The following is a 16,262-nucleotide window of genomic DNA, read 5'->3' as shown; positions in this document are numbered from 1 at the left end:
GGAATCTAGGTTATGCCTGTACCGGGTGTGGAGTGGGTGGTGGTGGGAGGGTGAGGGCCTGGGTAGGTCAGGATGACAGATCAGGCACTCAGGTTGAGCTGGCCAGAGAGGCCAGGATCATTTTTGTAAAGGTTCCCATGTGTTTTTAGTTATAAATGATCATGTCTGCCTGCAAATCACCCCTATGTATTTGCTGTTAAAACACTGTATGCCCTTATTCCGGTTTAGATCTGTCATCAGCTGAGAGAGGTGGTAAGTTCCCTCTACTACTGCCTTCTGGTCACTCTTATATTTCTAATAGTGGCGGCTGCTTCATTCAGTCTGCAAATTTGTGACTGTGCTTCCACCTTGCATTGTCAATAAAATAGGGGTTTTTCAGATTCTTTTCATGCTTCTTGATCTGAATTCTATTTTTATTTTTTAAAAAAATTTATTTATTTAGCATACAAGAGCTGGGGAACAGGACAGAGATGCGGGGTGGGGGGGGGGTGAGAGGATTCACCAGAGACAGAGTGGGAAACAGAAGAGGCAGACTGAGTGAAATACACTGCTGAGGGGAGCAGCGGGCGGCAGGAGAGGTCTGCTCTGCCATATGGGATTCTCTCTGGCTGCCTGGGGATCAAAATGTAGAGGCTTCGGATTGCTTCATAGTACGGTGCTTAACCCCTTGTGCCCCCAGGGAGGCCCCCTGAATTCTATTTTTATGATACTAAATATCATAATTTTTCTGTGTGCATTTTTCTTTTTCTTTGCCTAGCTCTCTTTTGGCATTTTTGTTTCTCTTAAATAGCATGTCATTTATTTTTTTCAACTCAAACTGAAGCTCATTGCAAGCAAAACTTTTTTTGTGTGATTATAATTATATGAGGTAGCAATGTTCACCAAACTTACTGGCGTCATCATTTTACAACATATGCAAGTTATTTTGCTGCACACCTTAAACTTATGCTGGTCTGCATGTCAGTTATATCTCAGTAAATTGAATAAAAAAGGGGAAAAAACAAACCCTCAAGTGGATCAGTCATTATCTGTAAAGTTAAATCTGTGGCTATTAGTGATACCCTTGGTCAGACTGTTGTCATAGTTTTCTGACTGAATCCTTAGGTCCCCCACTTCGTGCCACTGCAGTGGCCCACCCTCAGAGACACACAGGGGAGCCATCTCAGCAGGCACCTCTAGAAGCCACCCTCCCCTCCCCATCCTACTCCCTTGCTTAGGCTGCCCGCTGAGGACCCTGCCCACCCTGCCCCAGCTCCACCCTCCCTGCCTTCCTTACCCAACCCAGGCTCGCTGCCTCAGTCTTTGGCTTTGATGCTTCCCTGCACCAAACCCCTCTCACCCCTCTCTTTCTTGCCTCCAAGCGGGAGAGAGACCCCAATCTAACCGGCTCTGCTTTTAGGTTCCAGAGTGCAGGCTGCACAAAGGCCGGCAGTGTCCCCTCCTGGCAAACCGACCACTCTCACTTGCCTACGTGCTGCTCCCCTGAATCTCCTCTTGATGGTCATTCCCCTTTCAGTCTAGTCAGGCCCTGGCACTACTCCTACAAGGTGGCCCTGCCCCTCCCTGCAGTCATTGCCCCCTCCCCAGCTCCCTCAGAAGTATGTCCCGCACCTCCAAGTCTTCTACTCTCCCCTCCGGCCTCCAAGAATGACCCAGGGTTCCCTTTGACCACGGGTGGACATTCATCTGTCCCTCATCTTAGGCCTCCCACACTCCGCCTGTACATCACCACATCGCCCAGGGCACCGTGGCTCCTACTTTCCCCTACTCCACTGGGCTTTCTTCCATCCATCTTGACGTGGCGGGGGCCCAAGGGACACGTCTCCTCTCGCTGACCCACTTATTGCTGTCTCAAGGCCAGCAGCTCCAAAATGGGAGTCTTGGCGCTTTCCTTTTCATCCTTGGTCCCCAAATCAAAACCAAAAGGAGGCCTCTGCCTCCAACCTGAGCTTTTACCAACTTGGCAAAGTATGACCCCTCCCAGCACAGGGACTTCTGCCCCAGTTCCTGGCTTTGGCCTGGACCTCCCCCAACCCTGCCCTGCCCACTGCTGGTCCTTAGCACGTCTGCCCACACTGCCTGCCAGGGAATCTTGAACCGGTCCTCCCACAGCCGCCCTGCCCACACCCTCCCCGCTCTCAGAGGAAGGCCCTGCCCTCACATACCCTGCTGGCTTCCATTCCCAGGCCCTCCCAACCGCCCCCAGCCTTATTGAGACACCACCAGAGGGTGCTGCCCAGCAGCTACCCCCAGGCCTCACCTTCGTCTTCCCTACTTTCTGCTCTCAGCAAGGTGTTGTTCCATTAGTGGTTAAATTTTTTTGATCTAGTCCTTTGCTATCTAGACTGTGTTTTATCCATTGTCCCCCTCTCTTCATTTAGAAGATCTACATACATATTTTGATCCTACTAGACATTACCCTTCAGGTTTTAAAACCTCATTAAACTTAAATTTCTCGGGTCTCCCCGGTGGAGCAGCGGTTGAGCGCTGGGTTGCGAAGCTACCAGTAGCCTCTGCAGCGCCGGTTCGATCCCCGGCTGCTCCCCGGCCACCGCAGGAGGGTCCCGCATGGCGCGCAGACCTCTCCTGCCGCCCGCTGCTCCCCTCAGCAGTGTACTTCGGTCCTTCTGCCTGCTCTGCTCCCCGCTCTGGTTCTGGTGAATTCTCTCACCCTCCCGCGCTTCTGAGGGTACCCAGTGCTTGTATAAATAAATAAATAAATCTTAAAAAAAAAAATAAAGTAAAAAAACAAAAAACAAACAAAAAACCACTATTAAAAAAAAAAACCCTTAAATTTCTCTAGGAATTGCCATCGGAATCCAGAGGGCACATGTAGACCCCTTCAGTTTAAGGGGACAGGGCATTCTGGTGACCGGAGCTGCCTCCCTACCCGCTGCTACCAACCATACACACCCGAATCGTGCTATGTGGGTAGCTTTGAGCTTCTTAAGCTGATCACTACTTTAAAAAAAAACAAAGCAAAACAAAAACAACGTCATGTGTGAATTCTCTTTTCAAGACCTCTTTGACTTCAGGATTAAGTTTCATAACCGTATTCAGAATGACTTAGACCTCACAGGCTTGGGACAGCTATTTGCTGTCCTTGCTTCTGGACCAAGCCTTTCCTGTCTGTGTTCTTCATTCTCCTTCCTTCTTTGCCGGTGCGGCATCCTTCTGTAGCTGGGACGGTGATCTCTGAGGCCTGATCCCCTCCACGGTGGGTGCATGTTCCCCCAGATCATGCCCAGAAGGGTACTTCTTCCTAGGATGAGGTTGTCCTGGGTTGGAGGGGCCATCTCTTTTTTGAGGGGCAGTCCTCTCCCAAGGCCCATGATCTGCATGCCCCTTGGTTCCCAGCAGCAGACTCAGTAAGATGGTTCAGTTGGAGGTGATGTTTAGGGGATGTGTGTGTGGAGGGTGGCCTTGATGGGCCACTACTAAATTCCTTCCAGAGTGTCCAGCTATCCTACCCTGATCTTCCCCAGACTTTTCCCTTTGACCTGGATCATCCACAGCAGTAGCAGGAGGAGCTTGTGTGCCTCACTCAGAATGTTCCGGGCAGTGGGTTTGGGGTTCCCTTGCCTGGGTCAGTCATAGTTGCAGGAGCAGAGTAACTCTGTGTGCTTCGGGGTGGGAATCAGGGTGGAGTGTGGAAGTCCCATCCTGAACCTGAGAGAGGGGACCTGCATCTGGGCCAGGAGAGTGAGGGCCACTTTGTGGGCTCCACCCATCAGTGAGGGTCCCAGAGGACCCAGGGATCCACTTGATCCTCTGCCAGAAGGGAGGCAAGTGAAAGCATGCCTCATGAGTCTCAGGAAGGGCAAGGGGATCCACAAGGGTGGGTGGAACTTGGGGGCCACTGACTGGGAGCTGAGACTGTGTTGGACCTGCAGGCCAAACAGACAAAAAACACCTTTCTCTTTCTGCAGCCTCGTATTTCCTGTTGGTGCCTCCCTCTGCCAGGAGAGCTGGGGAGCGGCCACGCCCCTGGCCAGTCTTCCGTGCTGGACAGGACAGAGCTGAAGAAGGTTGAGTGGTGGGCAGGGAACAGCTGGTACTAGCACCAACTGGAGAGAAGCAGGGGACAGTCTTGTTGTGTCTTTTTTTCTCTTGTTTTGTTTTTATTGATGTGTAACTGTTTCTTGAAGGGCCTTTGGTTTTCACCAGTGAATCTCACACAAATTTTGAAGGAGCCAGGAACTGGTGTCAACTGAGGCGCCTTTGTTGTAGGTCATACAATAGGGGAGGGTTGGCATCTGCTCTGAGTCACACTCCTGAGTTGAGAGCAGTGGGGGTCCTGGTGTACCGGGTTGAACCCCAGGACAGGGTCGTGGGAAAAGAGGGTGCTGGCTGCAGTAAGGTAAATGAAGATTTCTCAGGCTTTTGCTGCGTTGATCTCTGTGGCTATCACCTGCGGCCTTGAATGTAGGAGGCGCTTGGGAGCATGGGCTTGGGGCACGCATGCCTGATTGTGGACACCTGGACTATGGTGTGGGTGTGTGTAAGTGGGCACACCTGAGCCGAGACTGAGGCCATAAGGGCAGCAGAGGCCCATGTGGCAGAGAGCAGCGGAAAGGCTCTGAGAGGAAGACACAAGACAATGTCAGGGAGAGCCCAAAGAGTAAATATCTTGCCGGGGGCTGGGAGGCCTACCAGCCTGCCTGCCCTGCACCTGGTTGCTGCACTACAAATGGTGTAGAAACATCATTAAAAGCATGAAAAAGCCACTGAGTGCTCCAGGACTCTCCTTTATCCGTCTGCCTGGATCCATAGAGAACCTGCCCTGTGCCTTGCTGGTGCTGCAGCTGGCCTGGGCTTTGTCAGCAGAATATTGGCCCTTTTCTAGTTTCCGGACCTTTAAGTACCCACCAGCGCGTTACCTGGTCTCATGTATTGTATACTCCCCTCACACACCCCCATATCCCCCACACTCCCCATTATAGGGGAAAACACATCCTAGTTTGAGTAGGTTTTCAACAACAAGAAGGTAACAACGACCAGGTTAATCCAATAGTACAGCCAAGACCAGGTTCCAGGGGAACTGTGACAGATGTACTGTGGGTTTATAATACTATATAAGTTTCAGAAATGTATATACAAAATCGCACCCACCACCAAAGACCTAGTTACCATTCCCCACCACACAATTGAGCCTCTGCCCGTTCTTCTCACCCCATCCCCTCCCCCACACAGAGACTAAGGCTTTTGTTGTGGTGGTTCATTTGCTTTGTGTCCCTGTGTTCCACATGAGTGAAACCATGTGGTTACTTGTCTTTTGCCTTCTGACTGATTCACTTGGCATAATCACTTCAGGTTCTGTCCATCCATTTGTCACACATGGCAAGATTTTATTCCCCCCCCAAGATTTTATCTTTTTTTATAGCTTAGTAGTATTCCATCGTGTGTATCCCACATCTTCTTTAGGTCACCTGTTGCCTGGCAGTGGTTGTTCCCATGTTGTGTTCCCATGTTGTGGTTGCTGTGGAATAGGGTTGTTGTATGAATTTTGGAGTTAGAAGTTTCATTTTCTGTAGACAGATATTCCTGTGTATTTCAAAGCCAGCTTTCCTTCCCAAGCAGGGCCTGTTTACTTGGCACTTGTGAAACTAGTAGTTTCCAGGCTGTGCTGGAGGCCTAGCTTTGGAACCCTCCAGGTTTTGCGCCCCTGCCCCATTCACCTGGAAGGCAGTAGACAGAGACAGACAGACAGGAAGAGTTTCAATGCTAGACGTCTACACACAGACTTTCTTTTCTGTGTTTTTTAGACTGACTGGGTGGTATTCCACTCTTGGCGTGTGAGAGAGTTTTCAAATTGGATGTCTACAGAACCCACATCTGGTCAGCTTTATGAGAATGGAGGGATTTGGGGGGTTAATCTTAACATTTCCTGCTAAGTCTAGAAGCCAGCCCCTCCTCCACTCAACCAGCAGACGTGCTGCCTGGAAGCGGGAGGGCCATGCTGAGGCCCCGGGTTCTGGAGAGCACTCAGCGATGTGTCGGGTGAGGGCAAGGCCAGGGCAGCCCTGCCACTTCCAGAGTCTGTGGTTCTGGTTCCCACCTGAGGCCACACAGGTGTGTTAGACTGGGTCAGCACCTACAGGTGTGGGCCTGCTGGTATGGCACTTAGCACCCAGATGAAGCTTCTAGCCAGGTTCACGTACGTCTTTCTTGTGCATGGACTTGAGTTGCTAAGGAAGAGGCATTAATTGAAAATAACTGGCTGGATGTGTTTCTAGTTTGTCAGCCTTGGTTCCCGGCTACACACCGTTCATCAGCACTCTGTGGGTCCCAGGCAATAGGCTGCCTGCTGGGGATGCAAAAGTGCCTTAACAGCCAACACACAACAAAATAAGAGCACCCTGGAGGGAAATTCCAGTACCTGTGCTGGCCCCTGTCTTGTTAGGCCATCGGGGTGTCCCGCTCCACTGCTGTGGAAAACTGATGTCCCCCCCTTGGCGCGCATTGGTGTCTGCCGCTATTGGTGTGCTGGATTCGCAGAGAAGGGAAGGGTGTTCCACATATGTCTGTGCCGTGCCCTGGTCACTGTAGTTAAAAGGGAGTGCACTTCACATTGAGATGTCAGCTTTCACTTCAGTATAATTTCTGACCTGTAAACAAAGCCTGAAAGCAGAAGAGGCTTCTCATGTGTGAATCAGCTAATTAACCTGACTAACTTAGAGGAACACACAGTGCCGCTCGGCATCTTTTGTGAAGATTAGCACTTTTTGAGGAATGTGCGAGTCTGTCAGGACAAAGCAACACAACGTCTGCCCTTTATTTTGGGAGAGCAGAGGCCAGACTCTCCTGCAGCCGCCCCCTGCACACAAGGAGGGAAGCTGTGGGTTAGCGCTTCCTCGGAGCACCAGTCATCGCAGCCAGGATCCCACAGGGGTGCCTAGGGCTGCAGCAGAGATGACCCGGGGGGGCCCCTTGGCACTTGGGCTCCTGACAACCTCTAGGAAGAAAGAAACAGAGGTTGGGCAGTGCTGGGTTTCAATCTATAGTGGCTGGCAGAAACTGGCTAAGACTCACTTATACAGAAGAGAATTTATAGCTAAGCTCTGGGGGGCAGGGAGTGGAGCTTGGAAATGGGGTACCTGAGCAGTGGTCATGGGGGCTCAGGTTGACCACGTTGTGCATCTGTCTCACATGTAAATTCTGGGAAGAGTCATGTTGAATGAGCTGACTTCCATCCTCTCCTGCCAGGCTCTGTATTAGCAGTCTCTTCTAGACTTGCCCCAGATGCCTCTAGGGTGGGCAGGGGTCCCCAGGAAATAAGTTTGGCAGGCCCCTGCCTATATGAACGATTTGATTAAAATTGCATTTCAAGGGCCTCCCCAGTGGCGCAGCTGTTGAGTGCTGGGCTGCAAAGCTGCCCTCAGCCTCTACAGTGCCCGTTCGATCCCCGGCCGCACGCAAGGGTCCCACATGGCATGGCAGACCTCTCCTGCTGCACCCGCTGCTTCCCTCAGCAGTGTATTTCATCAGTCTGTCTGTTCTGTTCCCCGCTCTGGCTCTGGTGAATTCTCTCACCCTCCCGCACTTCTAACTGTACCCAGTGCTTGTATAAATAAATAAATAAAAAAATCTTGAAAAAAAAATGCATTTCAAGATCCATGAGCTCATGTGGGTATCATGATCTATACGGCTGCAGATTTATGGGAATGGGGGGGGGGTGCACAGACCTGTTGCATTCATTCAAGCAGGCAAAGATCCTTCCTAGTGTTCAGGCATTATCTCTTCCTGTTCAGGCCCAGAAACCATCTCTTTGTGTTCTTTATTGTCGGGTGTGCTGTTCCTGGCTAATTTCATATTTATATTTCTCACAATGGGGAAAAGATAGCAATGTAGTTTTTACTTCTAATATATGGCTCTCTGGAATCTGCTTGTGGTTTATAGCTTAGACACTATTCCCAAATCTCTCCTACTTAGTGCTGGGTACTGTATTTCTCCTGGCTTTGCCTTGTTCATCCACCCGGGAACACTGGTTTATGGCTCTCTCGTAGGCTGTTAGCAGGCTTCATTGATAATGACCACTATTGCAGATCTGACCCAGAGTGTGCAGGAAAACATGAACCGTTGTTTCTGGTCATGTTACATTTATCACTGGGGACTTGTAGACAAACACGTGTGGCAGAATAATGTTTTGGCCGATGATGGATCACGTGTGCTTATACAACAGTGGTCCCAACAGGCTGTGCCACACAGCCTAGGTGTGCAGTGGGCTAGATCATCTGGCTTTGTGTAATTAACACTATGATGTTTGCACAATGATGAAATTGCCTAATGGCTCATTTCTCAGAACATATTCCTGTCATTAAATGAGCATGTCTGTAATGTAAGTGGAGGCTAGAATGGGTTCATATCTGACACTGAACCCAGGCTTGCCTTCTGCATGTTGCCACCAGCAGGCAGAGCGAGAAGAGTAGCCCTACTATGGGAGTCATGCCATCCTTCCTCAGAACAGCCTGGGAAAGCCTCATCAGTGTGGCTCAGAGGTGGGAGAGCACACAGGACAATAGCTCTGAGAGCCCTCAGTGCCAGTGGGTTTGGCCAGCCCAGTGGAGCCTGCAGGGGAATGGGGTACCTCCCTGAGTACGTAGGAAAGTGTGCCTGCTGCTGGGTGCCATAACCCAGAGGTGGCATCATCGTTGGAGCGTGGATGGACAAGAGTCAACCCACGAACCCACATATGTGCATCAAGTTCAAGGTTGCACCATCTGTGGGCATTAGATCCGAGTCCTGAATTCATTCTGTGTCTGATGTGAGTGGGAGTCACTAAATGAAGGTGTTGGCATCATTCTGGTGACTCAGTCCCATGTATGTCCACAAGGAAATTCCCTTCTGGTCAGTAGGAGTGGTTTGCTCACGCAGGCCCTGGGACAAACAGGCACGAGTCCTGAAGTTCCAGGAGCTGGCAGACTGCATGTAAAGGATGGTGGTTTGGAGCGTGCTGCCCGGGAGCAGTAGGGCCCCATGGGTCCAGGGCAGCTGTTGGCCTCTGCCTGCGAGCGCTGCCTTACCCTCACCTTTTTCTTGACTTTCTTGCAACATGCCAGATTCTCTTCCTTCTCGGGGCCTTTGCACTACTGCTTGTGCCTTGGGGCCTGCCGCTCTTGCAGGGCCCATCCAGGCATGCAGCAGAAAAGTGGGTGCCTCTGTTTCAGGGGAGATAGCTCATATGTGTCTAACAGGTGACCAGTGAAGGATGAAAAATGAATGGTCAGAGGTGTCCAGAGCAGCCTCGGGTGCCATTTTACTTATGTGTTAATTTTAAAAAAATTTAAAATAATCTTAGGCCTAGAGCTAAGTCTAAAAAACAACATAGAGATTTCCTGTGCCCTCATCCTAGCTTCTCCTGTTGTTAACACTGTATATAACCTGGAACAATGACCCGTGGTTGAAGCCAGGAGATTCAGGTGTTCTAGTACGATGGTCTAGAAATGGCTTAGACTCCAGGCAACATCTGAACTTTGTCCGTTTCCCCGCTCCCATCTCTTCTCCGGTTCGGGCCTTGTGCAGAATTCATGAGACCTTTTGTTGTGTCTCTCCTGAGATGGCGTGAGGTCTGTCCTTCCTGATGTGGACACTTTTGAAGAGGAGCTGGTATATGTAGAAAGGGCCCCTGATGGACTTGCTGATGTTCCCCCCGGGTTGATCAAGTTTATGCATTTGGGGCAGGAATCTCCAGAGGCAGCACTGTGAGCACAAGGGAGTGTGCCGGCCAGTTGCCTTAAGGTGGCAGTGGTGACCTTCACCCTGTGGTTAAGGTGTTGTTGCTGGGGTCCCCCCTGTGCATTTACTGTCTTTCCCTTTCTAATTAATAAACATCTCATTGGGAGGTATTTTGGGATTATGCATTCTGTTTCTCATCATAATGTTCACTCACCGATTTTAGCCTCTGTGGTGTTTTCTATGGTGATTTTCTATCTCCATTGTTTCTTCTAATTTAATGATCGAATTCCATTGTAAGGAAGAGCTGGTTCTTCTTCCTCATTTATTTGTTATTCAGTTATTTATTTACACCAGTATAGACTTAGGGCATTTTATTCTGTGGGTTTTAATCCATTACGATCATTATTTATTACCTTGTACATTTTATCCCAGATTTGACCTTTTGAGAACACCTTCAGGTTGGATCATCTGTCCTTTTGCTATGCTTGAGTGTGACTAAAATTTTTTTATTGTGGTAAAATGCACTTAACATAAAGTTTGTTATCATAAGCATTTTTAAGTGTGTAGTTCGATGGCATTATGGTTCCAGTGTTGTACAGCCATCGTCACCACCTATCCCTAGGACTGTCTTCATCCCCAAACACAAACTCTGTGCCCTTCAAACAATAACTGCCTATCCTCTCCCCCACAGCCCCCGACAATCACTGTTCTACTTCCTGTCTTTACAATTTGACTACTCTATGTACCTCATATAAGTGAAATCATACAATATTTGTCTTTGTGACTGCAGATTTTACTTAGCATAATACCTGCCAGGTTCATCCATGTCATAGTATGTGTCCTATTTCCTTCTTTTTTAAGGCTGAATAATATTCCAGTGGCTGTGGTCATACGCCACTTAATGTTCCCATAGACTGCGGATGGCACATATGATGGTGGTCCCTGTGTTCCGGCGTAGGTGTGTCGTGGGCTACACCCTCTAGACTTGTGTAATTACACTCTGTGATGTTTGCACAGTGACAAAATTGCCTAGGCATGTGTTTTTCAGGTCATATTCCTGTGGTTAAGTGAGGCATGAGACCATACACAACATTTTGTTTTTCCGTGCACTTGTTGATGGATACTTGGGTTGCCTCCACATTTTACTATTGTGAACAATACTGCTGTGGACAAGTATTCTTTTGAAAAGAAATATTTCTTTGAGGCCCTGCTTTCAGTTTTCTTGGGTAGTATCCAGAAGTGGAATTGCTGGACTGCATGGTGATTTTTTTAATTTCTGGAGGAATCACTGTACTGTTGTCCATTGTGCCTGCTCCATTTCACATGGGTGCTGAGGTGAGCTGTATCTGAGGAGGCTGCATAATTGTGAGTGGAGCCCAGAAGGAAGGAGCTGACCTGGGAATAGCCTTCTCTCCTGGATGCCCATGGGTGGGTGTGACCTGCACTTGCCAGAACAGACCAGCTTCCAGGGCGGACCCTGGGAGCCCAGGCGTGGAAAGATGTGGACTCTCTGCCTGCTATTAGCTTACACACTCTGACCCCTGCCACTATTTCCCAGTATGAGCCCTAGGGACCCAGTCTCTTGTGGGTTATAGCAACCCACAGAGTATCTGATCCCACATGCCAGCCTCCCCAGAATGTTCCACAGCATTCAGTGATGGGGGGCCCACTGAGCCTGCCTTTATGCTGGACGTGGTGCTTTGGTCATTGTGTAGGCTCCAGTGACCCACATGGAACCTAGGCCATGTGGACTGCCATCCTGACTTTGGAATTAATTAATAAACATCCCAAGGTTGCTGGCGCTGGGGCTTAGCCCCTCACCATGGATAAAAGCTTGGCAATCGAGGACACAGCATGGGCAGGATCTGAAGGCCCATGGAGCAGCCTGGCCATGGCCCAGAAAACCTGGCCTTCATAGCCTTGTCTCTTCCCATAAATAAACCAGACAAGAGCGTTTGTCAGATGGCGTGGCCTGGTTTTTGTTTTGGGAAATCTGGACAAGAAGGAGTGGCAGAGAGCCTCGGGCCCTAGCAGGGCTCTCCTCCCTGGAGAAGCAGCTGGGCAGGCGGGCAGAGGGCTGCTATCGGTCAGCTTGCTCCAGATACCGAGACGGGCTCTAGAGATCCTGGTAGGAAAGAAGCCGGATGTGAAGGAAACCCAAGCTGGGCAGGGCGACAGGTTGTCTGTGTGCTGAGATGTCTGGAGAGCGACTGGTGGCTGGGGGACCCAGGGAGGTGCGACCCATGAGAATGTGAAAGCCAGGTTCCTGGGCCTGGGGCAACTTCCAGACCTGGGCACCCAGCACTCGTGGGCGTGGAGACCCCACTCTTCTTTCTAAGTTTTTCTTTCTAACTTTCTAACGCTTCATTCTAACTCCGGGGAAACAGAGGCTCAGGTTGAAGAGCAGCCCTTGTTACACAGTGAAGGGCAGGTTCCTGCCTGGGTGGTCTGCTTGGTGGCCTGTACCTTCCCTCTCAGGGTACTTGTGTGTGCTCTGCCTCTGGGGGCACACCTGCTGGGCAGCTCTGTGAGCATGCTCCAGTGTCCTGCTTTCTGCTGTGGCCTTGTGGCCTTGGCTGTCTCCTCCCTGCCCCCACCCGGCCCGATCAGGATTGAGGCTTCCCATGGGGATGGGCTGCTCCTTGGCTCCCTGAATAGCAGCCCTGCCAGCCAGACAAGCCTTTTCCCACCAACCTGGTGACTGAACTCTTGGTGAGGCCTGTCTCCCTCTGGCCAAGTGGACCCCCAGGAAGAACCGTCTGTGTAGGAGGATGCAAGGTGCTATCTCCTGGGCTCTTGCACGTAGGGCTTCCTCTCTGGAGAGGATATTGCATTTTGTCTTGGATATGCTGTCCATGAGAAATTGTATCTTTCAGCAGCTATATAATCTCAGCCAGGGGATCCCCAGAAAATACTGGAATTCTATGGGCATATGGGGAGCCCTAGCCAACTTCTGGGGCCATAGTCATCCTGTCCACAGGAATGGAGGGTGGTACCAGCCTGGAGCTGCCCCAAACATGGCTCTGGGACGGGGCTCCCACTGGCTCCCAGAGAGAGAGTCGAGTTGGATTGAAAGCAGTGTCCTCACACCGGCTCACTGCCTCTTGCTGCGCAGCATCCCCACCCCTTCATTGGGCCTGCACTCACTGCTCTGTGAGGGAGCAGGAGTGTCCACTCCAGGAGGGAGAGCTGCGAGTCTCACGTGGCCAGCTTGTGGCTCTGGCTTTGCTGGAGTCCCAGTCTTTCTCTTTGCCTGATTTCCGGCCCACTGTGGGCATCCTGTCCAGGGATTGCCCTCCTCTCTGCTGTCTAGAAGCGCTCTCTGAGCAGCAGCCCTGCTCAGCAATGTCTGGCCACCTCACCTGCCAGCAGCTGTCTCCAATTCTGTGAGTTTGGAGCATGAAGGCTGCTCTGGATTGAACCGTGTCCCTCCCTCCTGCCCCCCTACCCCACGTTCCCCAATTCCATTCAGACATTGACGTCTTGAAGCCCCAGTACCTCAGAATGTGAATATATTTGGAGATATGGTCTTTTCCATCAGAAAATTAGGTTAAAATGATGGAGTATGAGTGGTGCCCTAATCCAGTGTGACTAGGGGCCTTGTAAGAAGAGGAAAGTTGGACACAGACAAATACAGAGGGGGGAACATGTGATGACGCAAGGAGAACACTGCCATCTGCATGCTGGAAAGAATGGACTTAGGAGAAGCCAGCCCTGCTAACACCTTGATCTTGGACTTCTAGCCTCCAGGACTGTGTGGAAATGGATTTTTTGGTGTTGAAGTTCCTCAGACTACACAATGTTGTTATGGCAGCCCAAGCAGATGAAGACAAAGGTGCGAGAGGAGGCACTGGCCTCAGCGCCATGGGGGAGGCAGTGCTGGTTGCATCCTTTGGGAGCACAGGAGCTGGCTAATGCCGGGGGAGATTGTGTGAAAGCCGAGGGAGTGATCTGGGATCGCTAGGACTGTGGCCTAGCAGGGGGATTTTGTGGGCTTTACTCTTCAGGGTGAGTGTCCTGAAGGTCTGGGTTAGTTGGGTGTGGTAGTGTCCGTAGGGCCTGGAGTCTGTGGGTGTAGGTGGCTGGTGACACCGTGGCAGGAGGTTCCTGCCACCAGTGACATTGTTTATGGAGGTATTAGCCCTCTCATATTCATCCTCAGCAACCCAAGTAACACACATAGAGGAGAAAAGCATATATTGGGTTTCCTAGACAAGTGCCACCCCCGTCTCCCCCGAGCCCAACCAAACTGTGCAGCTTCTATCTGGATGTGGCTAGGGGTGGCTGAGCTCAGACTTGCTGACCCTTGCTCAGCCAGAGGCTAGAAGGCTGAGGGAGGCTGGCATTAAGGTCAGCAGCACTAAGGTATGTGATTGCACAGACTGGGCTGCCCCAGGGCTGGTGCTTGTCCAGGGGAGGGTCTGCGGGCTGGACCTTACTCCGTGAGGTCTCCTTCATCTCCCTTGTCAAGGCCACGGTCTACTGGGTTCTAGTTTGTGAGATATGGGAGCTCAGAAAGAAAAATTCCACCTTTTGATATTTGGGTGAATGCTCCAGCAGCAACAGTCATTTTTCTTCTGTAATGAGGCGAACCCTGTTATTTATGTGAATGTTAATGTGTGACTGGGGACATTCCCCAACTCAGTCTTTATGCTAAGTGAGACCTGCCGAAATGTCAGCCAGAGCATCTGGTGGGGGGGTCTGTCAGTCCTTGTGATAGATGGACAGGCCCATGATGGTTGCAGGGTCTGGACCTGCTGACTCTCTGTCGTGGCCAACCAGGAGGTGAGCTTCATTTCCTAGAGGACCCCCAGCACTGGTGTGCTGCAGTCCGCCTAGTGCGGACAGTCTGGACTCTTGACTGCGCAGACCAGCTCCCACGGGGGCCAGTCTGGGTCTCCCTGATGTAAAGGGAAGGCGAATGGTAGTCTCCGTGCTGGTCCCCAGAGGCACTCTTGCTGACATCTTCATTCTCTTTTTCTCCCTTATCTTTCTCTCTTTGCACCTGCTTCCTTATTCCTTTCCTCAGTGTGTTTTGATAGATGCCCTTTATAAAAATCTCAAAACATACAGCAAATACTAATAAAAAAAGCAAAAACCATACCATAATTTGATACTATTAACTTTTGTTAGGCATTTCTAGAAACTCTCATTTTATGTTGATGGTAACAGGTTTATTGGGCGCTGTGCTGAGTGCTCTACCTCATTCAACCCCCACACCGACCGCAAATACCATTATATCTTCACTTGACTCAGGTGACACTGAGGCTCAGCACGTCCATATGGTTAGCGAATGCAGAAGTCAGCATTTAGACCAAAGCAGGGTGACTTGGAGCCCTTGTCCTGAACTGTTAGGCATTGCTGACATCAGGCACAGAGATATATTTGACTTTACAGAGTGTTGTTTTTCCTGGAATGGGTCCTGTCTTCCTTAGTTAACAATAAATTGGAGAGATCTGTAATTTTTTTTTTGCAAGGCGTAGACTTAAAAAAAATCTGATTTTAGGGCCTCCCTGGTGGTGTAGGTGGTTAAGCGCAGCACTGTGAAGCTGTCTGCAGCCTCTGCAGCACACGGGATCAACCCGGCCGGCCAGGGAGATACCCTCATGGTGCAGCAGACCTCTCCTATCTCGTCCGCTGCTCCTCTCAGCAGTGTATTTCAGTCAGTCTGCCTGTTCTGTTCCCCACTCTGTCTCTGGTGATTTCTCTTACCCTCCTGCACATCTGGCCTGTACCCCGGTTCTTGTATAAATATATCTTTTTAAAAAATCTGATTTTATTTCTGATTCTATTTATTACAACATTAGTATATATTCTATATTACCAAATTGTATATAATAATATGTAACTTAGCATGTAAAATGTTACCACTATATGCTATTGTATACTATATATAATGTAATACAACTGACCAATCAAATGTCATCGCATAGCTTAGTCTGCCTTAAATGTGCTCAGAATACTTATATTAATATAATTGGAAAAAATCATCTAGCACAAAGCCTATTTTATAATAACATGTTGACTACCATGCTGAAAGTGCAAAACTGTAGAGAGTGACTTGTCTGCCCTCTGATCTCAGAGCCAGGAGCTGTGGCTCACTGCTCCGTCCAGCATTATGCCAGCACTATGCATATTGCTAGCCCAGAAGATCAGAATTCACTTTCTACACTTCACCTTCACATCCTTGTAAAGTTGAAAGATCATAAGTCAGGGACCACCTGCATAGAAGGATAACCCCTACTTTTGCACAGGCCACCTGATGCCCCTCTTCACTTTGCAAGGGAGAGACAGTGGCTGTTGAGAGAGCAGGCTGGCGCACGACCAGGATTTGAAAGCAGATCTCTGACTATGTGGGTGCTTAGGGCAAAAGAGGGACTGTCTAGAGTAAGAAGAAAGGCCAGAAAGCTGGTCTACGAAGAGGCAGGGCTGCCGGCTGAACTCGGCAGGACTCTGTGGCCCTCAGAGACAGCCCTGTCTGGTCGCTTGGCCTGGAGAAACTTGAAAGACTCATCCCCGGACCACGGCCTCCCCTTCGACTTGGGAGGACAACTACAAGGGATGTGTGGCTCTCTAAGAGGAAGGAG

The 16,262-nt window shown here is 50.1% G+C and overlaps 1 protein-coding gene across 2 annotated transcripts in view; it reads left to right on the top strand.

The window, feature by feature from the left end:
- ADAMTS2 (ADAM metallopeptidase with thrombospondin type 1 motif 2) overlaps positions 1–16,262 on the top strand; it is a 217,518-nt gene that overhangs the window by 54,059 nt on the left and 147,197 nt on the right. The gene's annotated exons all lie outside the window — the stretch shown is intronic.

Source organism: Talpa occidentalis, unplaced genomic scaffold, assembly GCF_014898055.3.
Source record: "Talpa occidentalis isolate TD23 unplaced genomic scaffold, MPIMG_talOcc4v2.1 talOcc4.9, whole genome shotgun sequence".
Classification (NCBI taxonomy): Eukaryota; Metazoa; Chordata; class Mammalia; order Eulipotyphla; family Talpidae; genus Talpa; species Talpa occidentalis.
The sequence above is the reverse complement of the archived record's forward strand: the minus strand, read 5'-3'. Positions and strand labels throughout refer to the sequence as shown.